Here is an 11,996-nt window from a genome sequence, read left to right as displayed (position 1 = left end):
CGGTATTCTACCGGTATTACCGGTATTGACTTCATAAAATACCGAATACCGGTATTTGACAAAAATGGCCAATACCGATCACCCTATATTGAATATAAAAATATCTATACTAACCAGTAAAATAAAAGTTGCTTAGGTCACTTCCCATGGTGAATCCCGATCTATGTTTCTGGCCCAACTAACACAACTTCCTCACCGTGGTAATTGTGGAGATGCAAAGGTATTCTCGGTCTCTTGTAGCAACAATAACCACACAATAATTATTATAATTATTTTTATTATTATTATAGAGTTGTGGCACTTCCAAGCGTACTGGGAACTTTCACCTACCCCGGGTAATCTGAATGCCAAAGGGGATTAGGCTCTGTGGATCTCATTCGTCGGTTGACTTAAAATCCTATAATAAACGTTTGCACCGGATGTATTAGTTATGGTGGTTCAAGAATCTTCTTACGATGCTGCAAGTTCCAAGAACCACTGTCTTTTGGATGCTATGGAGGTTATGAGATAGTTTCAGCTCTCCTATGGATCTCAGAAGAGATTTCGGGACGATTCCGGTTGCTGAGATAACAACCGGAATTATACGCACGTTCTCCAGGTGCCATATCTGCTTCAACTCCTCCGCCAAGTCGTGGTACTTCGTTATCTTGGTGGAGAATGTTGTTTGGACATTATGGTCTAGTGGTACAGCAATGTCGATGAGGGTTACCCGCTTCATCCTTTTGTCGTAGACCACAATATCGGGCCGATTGGCACGAATGAGGACATCCGTTATGATCTCGTGATCCCAGTACAGCTTCACGAAACTATTTTCCAGGACCGGGACAGGTACATATTTGTAGCTTTGTCGATATATTCCAGCTCCAGTTGATGGGGTGCGTCCCATGCAACTCCTTCTGCTTCCACGATGCGATCATCTCGTCGACAGATTTGATGTCGCAATTCAGCTGATAGGCCTCCTGCGCCAGATGCAGGGCACTGAATCCGTGGTCAGCTTCACACACAGCGCGATAGATTTCGTGGCGGTTCTGGCTTTCCACGAAGTATCTTCGCAACTGCTGGATCAGGGAAACACCTAATGTTTGTATATCGGTGACGCGTCTTCCTCCTACTGTACGTGGAAGGGTGACTCTTTCAATGGACGATTTTGGATGGCGCATGCGATGCTTAGTGAACGCCACTCGTACTGCTCGTTCTAACGCCTCCAAGTCAGTCTTGGTCCACTTCACCACCCCGAAACTGCTCGTCAACAAGAGCACGGGAAACGTGTTTATCGCCTTCACCTTGTTGCCGGCCGCCAAAAAGCTCTTCAAAATACCGTTGACACGATGCAAGAACTTTTCCTGCAGCTCTTTCTTGATCGTCGTATTGCGAATTCCTTTCAGTTGCATGAAACCTAAAAACTTGTACGTTTCGCCTTGAACCATGTTTCGAACCTCTTCCTGTTCGTTGACGCAGAAACTGTCGGCATCCACCAGGTGACCCCGGTGTAGATGTATGGATCGACATTTATCGATTACAAACTCCATCCAGATGTCGTTGCTGAATACCGTTACAAGCCGCAGAAATTGGTGCAGCTTCTCCACAGATTCCGCAAACAGCTACAAGTCGTCCATAAAGATGGTGTGGGTAATGTTTGTACTCCTTTCTCCACTCTTCAAATGATAGCCATAGTTGTGTTGGTTGAGTGCTCTGCTAAGAGGGTTCATGGCAGGGCAAAACCATAGAGGACTAAAGGTATCGCCTTGGAATATGCCCCTCTTGATGCTGAGAGTCCTTGACCGTAACACCTTTTCTCCATCGGTAATGTGTAGGGATGTGCTCCACATCCCCATCGCGTGCTGCATTAGCCTGATGACGTTACCGCCTGACTTATACAACTGCAGTACCTTAAGAAGGTACGAGTGAGGTACTGAGTCGTATGCCGTTTTATAATCGATATACGCCATGCTCAGGTTTCTTTGCTTGTGGGTGGCCTGCACAACAACGACTGCATCAATGATGACCTGATCCTTGCAGCCTCGTGTGTTGCGTCGACAACCTTTTTGTTCCTCGGTCATCAGGCTGTTGACGTCGCAATGGTTCTGCACCCTGGGTTCAAAGTGTTTCCATCCTTCGGCAGAAGATAAGTGACACCCCTAGTCTTGAATTCCGATAGCTGCCCGGGGTTATCTAGTACCGTGTTGAAGCATTCCGCCATCCGCCCGTGGACCGTTGTGAGTTTTTTTTATACCAGAAATTATGTACAAAATCGGGTCCTGGTGCAGCCCAATTCCTGGTATACCGGGTAGCCTCACGTATGGCTTGGGCGGTCACGTTGATAGCGGTCATGCCTCCAATTTCACCACAATATCGCTCTTCTTCTGCCATCCACACCCCATCGCTGTTGTGTATGACGGGGTTCTCCCATAGATTGGACCAAAACTGCGTAACTTCTCCAATCTCCGGAAGGCCCTCACCAAAGTCGGCTTTGTCGTTTCGGATGTGGTTGTAGAACTACCTTTCGTTGATGTTGAACATTCGATTTTGCTTCTTCCTCTTCGAACATTCTCCATAACGTCGCAGTCGTTTAGCAAGAGCACTCAACCGCTGTACATGGGTGTCGAGGATCTCAGTTATGTTCGCCTCGGTGAGATCACGGAGTTCTGCGGGTTTCACAATTTCAGCAACATACCGAACTAGCCTGGTTGATCGATTCCCCTGCTTGTACTGTGTTAATCGACCAACCTTTGACCGCAGTGTGGCGATCCGGGTCTCCAGACGACTTTTGTGCTTTGGGGCGTATGCGTCCATCACTCTCGCCTTGTCGACGCGTTCGCAATCCCAACGTTCTTACAACAGCCACTGCAGCCGAATACACGATAAATTGTAGCTTCTCAAGGTTCTCCACGGCTTCCAAGTACTGCGGAGAAATATCCTGGTTAAGGATGCTTACTGTACTCGTCAACCGATAGGAGTACTGCAACTTGGGTATCCGGTGTCGGGACATGGGGTCTGTCCCACGGAACTGTGTAACTGCTGTGCCCATATGATTGGTTAGTTCGTCCTTCAATTGCTGTCGTTGCAATTCCACTGTTGGTCCTGGAGCGGCGGGTGGAAATTATTTTGAGCTTTTTAGTGGAATGTCTTCGTTTGTCATAAGACGAGTTTGTACAATCCCATTTATTTCCACCACTTAATTGTACCTTGACACATACGTATTTCGACCACAACAGTATGGTCGTCTTCAGTGTCTCGAAGTCGAGTCAAGTACGAGACACTGAAGACGACCATACTGTTGTGGTCGAAATACGTATCTGTCAAGGTACAATTAAGTGGTGGAACTAAATGGGATTGTACAAACTCGTCTTACGACTAGGGAAATATCGATCCTTCATTTTGGGATCCAATTGATTCGCCCATATTTTAAATGCGTTTGAAAGTCATGGAAACCTTATTGTTTTGAATAGGACATCATTGTGAAATGTAACTAGTTTTATAAATTTCGCATCTATACGCTGAAAGGGTTCGGTAACATAAACAAGAAATATTGGTGGAAACATCGGAAAAGCTTAAGGGGTGCATTTTGGACTGTTCTCCTCTATGTAAAGCATGTAAAATAACTTTACTCGTTGCCGTCACGTGTGCCTTTCTAGTACCAGTACTGTGACTTTTTGCCGTGATAAATGATCGCAATCATGCAACGATACGAAATTTAGCGTCTAATTTGGCGTAGAACTGATTTGTCATTAGCTATGGTACGGCGCATATGAGAACATATGGAGACGGATTTTTTTTATTAAAGTGAAATATAAACTTGTAAAAATCACAAAACTTTCTAACTATCTTGATCGTGATTGAAGGGAAAACATTGACCTATGATCAGGACCTTCGAGTTTTATAACAATAAATTTGTGATCTAGTACCTTATAATTAAAGATTTTGTTTACACATTGCTTCTTTTTACGTAAATCCCATTCTAAAAATTATTTGCTTATGCACGTATGATATGGAAAGCAAAATATTGCCTAATCTATCACGCTCGGATAATACCCCATCAAATCAACTGAATCGATCCCTATCGATCAAACAGAGCGAACAAAATCCACATCTCGAGAGCTTATCCATCGTTTCAACAATCAACATTCGGCTACTGCCTTCATATCAAGCGTAGTACACCGCATCTATTATTCCTGCCTTTACCCTCGGGAAAGGATTTTCCTCTTCCCAACCATTGCAAAAAGATTAATTACTCACCTTAATGGCGTCGTCCTAGCTTTTTGTACCTCTCTTCTGGTCAGCAGCGACCGATCCTTCGATGCTTGACTTACTAACCTCCAGCCTTCTAGCCCGGAGAAATCTATCCGAAAATTGATTCACAGAAGAAGAAAAAAACGGTCGGGTTTGTTTGCATTTAGGTTCTTGACGCCCGCATAAAGAGTGATGTTGATAGATACGTAGGTGGGTAAATCGGAGTCATCTTCATATTGAGAGAGGGTTGATGGAACTGTTATGAAGTATTACATAGACCGAATGAAAGCATCTCTTTGACTTTAAAGGTCTTTAAAGTAGATTAATTGAAATAATAATATAAATAATAATTGTTGCATTCGCATGCGATATTTTAATTGTACACTCTATAGTTTATAATTGATTGTAACGATTGTAACTTTCAAAACCTAATAATTCTATTTAGTCAAATTTTGATTCTAATGCCGAACAAGCTGTGCAAATTGTTTAAAATTCCAATCAGCACCCGAAACGCATAAAATAGCATAAATTCGATTGTGTTTTCTTTTAAGATGTAATAATAATGAGTCCTAATACTGAAGACCTATTAGGAAAATCTTTTACAATCAAACGTGTCTCAAATTAAATTTCAACTGAAATTGTTTCTAATTTCCAAAATAAATATTTCGGGTTATCCTGAGGAAATTTCTTTTCACTTTCAAAGCACGTTTTTCACTTCACATATTTTCCTTAAATTTTCATTAACATTCTGCTTGACATCCGAAGTAAATTATACTTTATTTCAAGTGAAATTCTTCTGAACATTTGGCTCAGCGTCGTGGCAGTTTTTGAGCAGCTTTATGTATGTCTGAGGCGAAGAAGAGCCAAGATTTTTTGGCGACGGTGGCGTGGCACCACACATCAATGTCTCATAAAAGTGCCTCATAACCCGATATCGTTGCGGGAATTGTGGGAATACTATTGCGGTAATTAAATACAACTTGTCCAACAAATCCAAATCATCAATTTGCCCCGAACCCCTTCGGATACCGTTATTGACCAGTTAATCGATTATAACCACAATGAAGTCAATCATACTGTCGAACATTCATCCATGTTGTCCATGGGTTCGTTTTAACAATTCTTCGAAGTACTTGGAAAATATAACCACACTCAACAGTGTTCATGCTTCTGCAGTACAAACTCTGTTAATGATGAAAAATGATGAAAAAATGCAAATAAAAATGGTATCGAAACACAAATGCATTAACAACAAAAAATCATAGACAAACCGACGTAGCCGAATGGAATCAAGGAAACGCCCATGAATTACATACATCATGATTTCACTAATGGGGACGTAAGAGGAAATTATGTTCAGCATGACGATCTATATTATATCTATAGGGCTCTTCTACAAAAAGTATGAAGAAAGGAAAAATGGACAAACCCGTTATTCTGGAGGTGCGCTTCTTGAATACAAAATCAATTCAGTGCTTGTTTAACGGAATGTATCAACTTGCCACAAAATGAGCTAGTACCAATCCATTTAGAAACGTATTTTGATCTCAAAAATAAGTTTGCTTTCAGTGTCTAGTTTTTAACCCGACTTGCATTTTTTCTCCAAATATTAAATTTTATTATCTGTGAAAACACCGTGCCCGGTTAATACGCAGCCTTAATTTATCATAATTATTTTATATAGCATAATGAGAGCTCCTGTGGCCGATGCCATTTTTTTCACCAAATGAAGCATCTATAAAAATTTACCAATCAACAGGCGGGTCAAGAGGAATTCCACCACACACACTCTGAAGAGTCCTGTAGCGGTTATCAAGCTTTTGGCTTTACCGCAGAATTAATGGATCTCACCTCATTCCTGAATAGGGGCCATTACGGTAGCACCCGAGAGATTGAGAATCAAAATTTTCGTAAAAACCGCAAATATGTTCGGTGCTTGCTTGATGCATGCACCACGCCGCAAACGGATAGAGCCTGAAGAAAAAAAAAACAAATGAATAAATATCCCGGCTGCCTTATAAATCACAATCATAATTCCGGAAAATATATGTCCATCCCAGAACGAAGTTTCGGCGTTTCTTTTTTCCCCGTCCAAGATTTATTTGATCTGAAATTGGAAATTCAGGATCCTTTGGCATGGGCGTAGATTTGGGATGCCGGAACGCATCCTATTTGTGCGGATATCGCCTCGAAGTATCGGAAATGTGTCCAAATGTGTCAGACAAATCGTTGACGAAGGGCTCCTGGCCATAGTTCTAATTGACACCATTCATCCCGTTTGTCTGACACATCGAACCGAAACACTAACGATTCCATGCTTTTGGAGATATTTTTTGAAGTCTTTTAACTAACTTTTTTCATTCCTTCAGTTGGATGGTTCAGTCGTGCTCAACACCTCACGGTGCGGTGGCACAATCCAATAATATTTCTTTTCTTAACAGATTCAATTACACCCACTTTGGATTGGATAAAGTGTCTTATATTGGACATCTTTGAGTGTAGGAGAGATTTGGTGGAAAGCTATCGAAAACTAAAGGTTCCTCCTAACACACGTGATGCGACGATCGCAACGTGATTGGCGATTGCGATTCTGTCGCAGTTGATATGGAAGCGTAAATGGAACAAAGACTGCAGCGACCCAATGATAGAATCGCGACCCCACGACCCCAGTTCGCATGACAGGTGCTTTCCCTACTAAGCTACGAAGGACCTCCGTCGTCCACCGCAGCTTAGCGGGTACTGATGAAACCAAATTCCCAGCACCAGGTACCAGCCGATCTCTCGCAATACATTTTCAGAACTATACCCTCCAATACCTTTTCCGAACTAAATCTATCACATGTTGTAGGGTAGAGAGCTAATTCCCGTCGTAGTAGGTAGTGCTTGGTTTTCAAATCTAATTTATACGCTAATCCAACTACTTACTCTAACTAAGTTGTATGTAACACGTATTTTAGAGTTCCTAGTTTTCATTGTGTACTATTAGCGCATTGAACAAATCATAGTTTATTGAGAATCGGCAATCAAAAACACCCTTCAAAATTTTTAAATTTGTCTTATGAAAATCTGATTACGTCCATGAGAATTTTCATTCGTCCAGTCTAGAATTCGATGGATTGATGTCAAATAAATCTGTTGGTATTGGTGTGCGATTTCTCAAGTACACCAAATTAGTTTTTTATGCGGTATCATACCGTGTTAAATAAAAATAACATAAATTCAATTAATATTGGCCTGTTCTGAATATGATATGTGTACATTGTGAAACATAGAATAGAATATGTGTATGGAGCATGTTCGCGGTTATCCAAGAAACACCTGAAGTGGAGGTCTACGTTTCTTCACGCGTAACCAATGATCTACAGGCCTGTTTTGTAAATGTAATGTACCCATTGTGGTACAAATAACAGAATCTGCATATGGAAAATCTTCGTGATTATCCAAGAAATCCCTGAAGTGAAGGTCATTAGGTCTACAGGTATAACCAGTGATCTACAGGCATGTTTTGTAAATGTAATGTACCCGTTGTGGTACATATGATATAATGTGCGTATGGAAGATCTTCACGGTTATCCAAGAGGTCCCTGAAGTGAAGGCCTTCAGATCTACACGCATAACCAATGATCTACAGGCCTGTTTTGTAAATGTAATGTACTCATTGTGGTACATATGATAGAATCTGCATATGGAAGATCTTCACGGTTATCCAAGAAATCCCTGAAGCGAAGGTCATCAGGTCTACAGGCATAACCAATGATCTACAGGCCTGTTTTGTAAATGTAATGGTTGTGGTACGTTGTGGTACATATGATATAATGTGTATATGGAAGATCTTCACCGTTATCCAAGACATCCCTGAAGTGAAGGTCTTCAGATCTACACGCGTAACCAATGATCTACAGGCCTGTTTTGTAAATGTAATGTACCCATTGTGGTACATATGATAAAACCTGCGTATGGAAGATCTTCAGGGTTATCCAAGAAATACCGGAAGTGAAGGCCTTCAGGTCGACACGCGTAACCAACGATCCAAAGGCCTGTTCTGAATACGTGATGTACCCATTATGAAGAGAGCATGTACCATATTTGAAAGCGGAAAATTGATCTTTAGTTACGCGTGTAGATCAAAAGGCCTTACCCCAGGGATTTCTTGGATGACCAAGAACATATGCTGTGAACGCATTCTGTTATTTGTACTACAGAGAGCATGTACCATATTTGAAACCGGAAAATTGATCTTTAGTTACGCGTGTAAATCAAAAGGCCTTACTCCAGGGATTTCTTGGGTGACCAAGAAAATTTGCCTAAGAACACATTCTGTTCTTTGTACTACAGAGAGCATGTACCATATTTGAAACCGAAAAACTAGTCCTTAGTTACGCGTGTAGATCAAAAAGCCTTACTCTAGAGATTTCTTGGATGACCAAGAACATATGCAGTGAACGCATTCTGTTCTTTGTACTACTGAGAGCATGTACCATATTTGAAACCGGAAAATTGATCATCAGTTTCGCGTGTAGATCGAAAGGCCTTACTCCAGGGATTTCTTGGATGACCATGAACATATGCTGTGAACGCATTCTGTTCTTTGTACTACAGAGAGCAAGTACTCTATTTGAAACCGGAAAACTGATCTTCACTTACGCGTGTAGATCAAAAGGCCTTACACCAGAGATTTCTTAAATGACCATGAACATATGCTGTGAACGCATACTGTTCTTCGTACTACAGAGAGCATGTACCATACTTGAAACCGGAAATCTGATCTTCAGTTACGCGTGTAGATCAAAAGGCCTTACTCCAGAGATTTCTTGAATGACCATGAACATATGCAGTGAAAGCATTCTGTTCTTGGTACTACAGAGAGCATGTACCATATTTGAAACCGGAAAACTGATCTTCACTTACGCGTGTAGATCGAAAGGCCTTACTCCAGAGATTTTTCGGATGCCCATGAACATATGCTGTGAACACATTCTGTTCTTTGTACTATAGAGAGCATGTACAATATTTGAAACCGGAAAACTGATCTTCAGTTACGCGTGTTGATCGAAAGGCCTTACTCCAGAGATTTCTTGGATGACCACGAACATATGCTAAGAACGCATTCTGTTCTTTGTATTACAGAAAGCATGTACCATATTTGAAACCGGACAACTAATCTTTAGTTACGCGTGTAGATTGAAAGACCTTACTCCAGAGATTTCATGGATGACCAAGAACATATGCTAAGAACACATTCTGTTCTTGGTACTACAGAGAGCATGTACCATATTTGAAACCGGAAAACTGATCATCAGTTACACGTGTAGATCGAAAGGCCTTACTCCAGGGATTTCTTGGATGACCATGAACATATGCTGTGAACGCATTCTGTTCTTTGTACTACAGAGAGCAAGTACTCTATTTGAAACCGGAAAACTGATCTTCACTTACGCGTGTAGATCAAAAGGCCTTACACCAGAGATTTCTTGAATGACCATGAACATATGCTGTGAACGCATACTGTTCTTCGTACTACAGAGAGCATGTACCATACTTGAAACCGGAAATCTGATCTTCAGTTACGCGTGTAGATCAAAAGGCCTTACTCCAGAGATTTCTTGAATGACCATGAACATATGCAGTGAAAGCATTCTGTTCTTGGTACTACAGAGAGCATGTACCATATTTGAAACCGGAAAACTGATCTTCACTTACGCGTGTTGATCGAAAGGCCTTACTCCAGGGATTTCTTGGATGACCACGAACATATGCTAAGAACGCATTCTGTTCTTTGTATTACAGAAAGCATGTACCATATTTGAAACCGGACAACTAATCTTTAGTTACGCGTGTAGATTGAAAGACCTTACTCCAGAGATTTCATGGATGACCAAGAACATATGCTAAGAACACATTCTGTTCTTGGTACTACAGAGAGCATGTACCATATTTGAAACCGGAAAACTGATCATCAGTTACACGTGTAGATCGAAAGGCCTTACTCCAGGGATTTCTTGGATGACCATGAACATATGCTGTGAACGCATTCTGTTCTTTGTACTACAGAGAGCAAGTACTCTATTTGAAACCGGAAAACTGATCTTCACTTACGCGTGTAGATCAAAAGGCCTTACACCAGAGATTTCTTGAATGACCATGAACATATGCTGTGAACGCATACTGTTCTTCGTACTACAGAGAGCATGTACCATACTTGAAACCGGAAATCTGATCTTCAGTTACGCGTGTAGATCGAAAGGCCTTACTCCAGAGATTTTTCGGATGCCCATGAACATATGCTGTGAACACATTCTGTTCTTTGTACTATAGAGAGCATGTACAATATTTGAAACCGGAAAACTGATCTTCAGTTACGCGTGTTGATCGAAAGGCCTTACTCCAGGGATTTCTTGGATGACCAAGAACATATGCTAAGAACGCATTCTGTTCTTTGTATTACAGAAAGCATGTACCATATTTGAAACCGGACACCTAATCTTTAGTTACGCGTGTAGATTGAAAGACCTTACTCCAGAGATTTCATGGATGACCAAGAACATATGCTAAGAACACATTCTGTTCTTTGTCCTACAGATAGCATGTACCGTAATCCGGGGTATCATTGATCAATTTTTTCAATGTTTTGTAAATATTTCCTCCGTAAATTAAATGATTGCTTTTTTCATATTTTTAAAACGAGTACTGCTACGTGTAGAACGTTTGAGGCTATTGTTCTTGATTATTTGATAATTATAAAATTGTTTTAAAAATCTGTTTTGTCTAGTTTTTCGAATTTCCAATTTGGGGTAACTTTGATCATCAATCATTTCACTTTGTTACGTCTATAAAGCAAGCGTTTGTAAACGCCTTAAGGTAGGCAATTACTTTGAAATCCTTATACTGAGGCGAAGCGTATTGATTGTTTCGAGTAAGGCATCATGACCGCTAGGTGAATTATCTGGTTTTTCAACAATAAAAATCAAAATTTTGAAACAAAAAATATGGATAAACAAAGAAAATAAGATTACTTATCACCCAATTGTAGGTACGATCTCAATTTTTTGTTATTATGCTTGTTCTGAGTGCTTTTTTGGCAGCTTGATGTGAGTTCAAAAATGATGTTGATTTTATTTTTCAAACTATGGCAAAAATTAAATGCAAATTCTAGTGGAGATTATATTATTCGGTAGCAAATTTAGTCAAGATTAAAATACCTAACTCATAATAAGTAATCGTAATAACAGAAAGTAATACTTTATTCATCTTTTGAAAATGGTTCAACTGATCAATGTTACCCCGCTGATCAATGTTCCCCCGGATTACGGTACCATATTTGAAACCGGAAAACTGATCTTCAGTTACGCGTGTAGATCGAAAGGCCTTACTGCAGAGATTTCTTGGATGACCAAGAACATATGCTGTGAACGCATTCTGTTCTTTGTACTACAGAGAGCATGTACCATATTTGAAACCGGAAATTTGATCTTTAGTTACGCGTGTAGATCGAAAGGCCTTACTCCAGGGATTTCTTGGATGACCAAGAACATATGCCAAGAACACATTATGTTCTTTGTACTACAGATAGCATGTACCATATTTGAAACCGGAAAACTGATCTTCAGTTACGCGTGTAGATCGAAAGGCCTTACTCCAGAGATTTCTTGGATGACCAAGAACATATGCTGTGAACACATTCTGTTCTTTGTATTACAGAGAGCATGTTCCATATTTGAAATCGGAAAATTGATCATCTACGTATCCTTTCTCTGTACCACAAGGAG

Source organism: Armigeres subalbatus, chromosome 3 (assembly GCF_024139115.2).
Source record: "Armigeres subalbatus isolate Guangzhou_Male chromosome 3, GZ_Asu_2, whole genome shotgun sequence".
In the NCBI taxonomy this organism is placed as follows: Eukaryota; Metazoa; Arthropoda; class Insecta; order Diptera; family Culicidae; genus Armigeres; species Armigeres subalbatus.
This window is presented reverse-complemented; position numbering follows the sequence as displayed.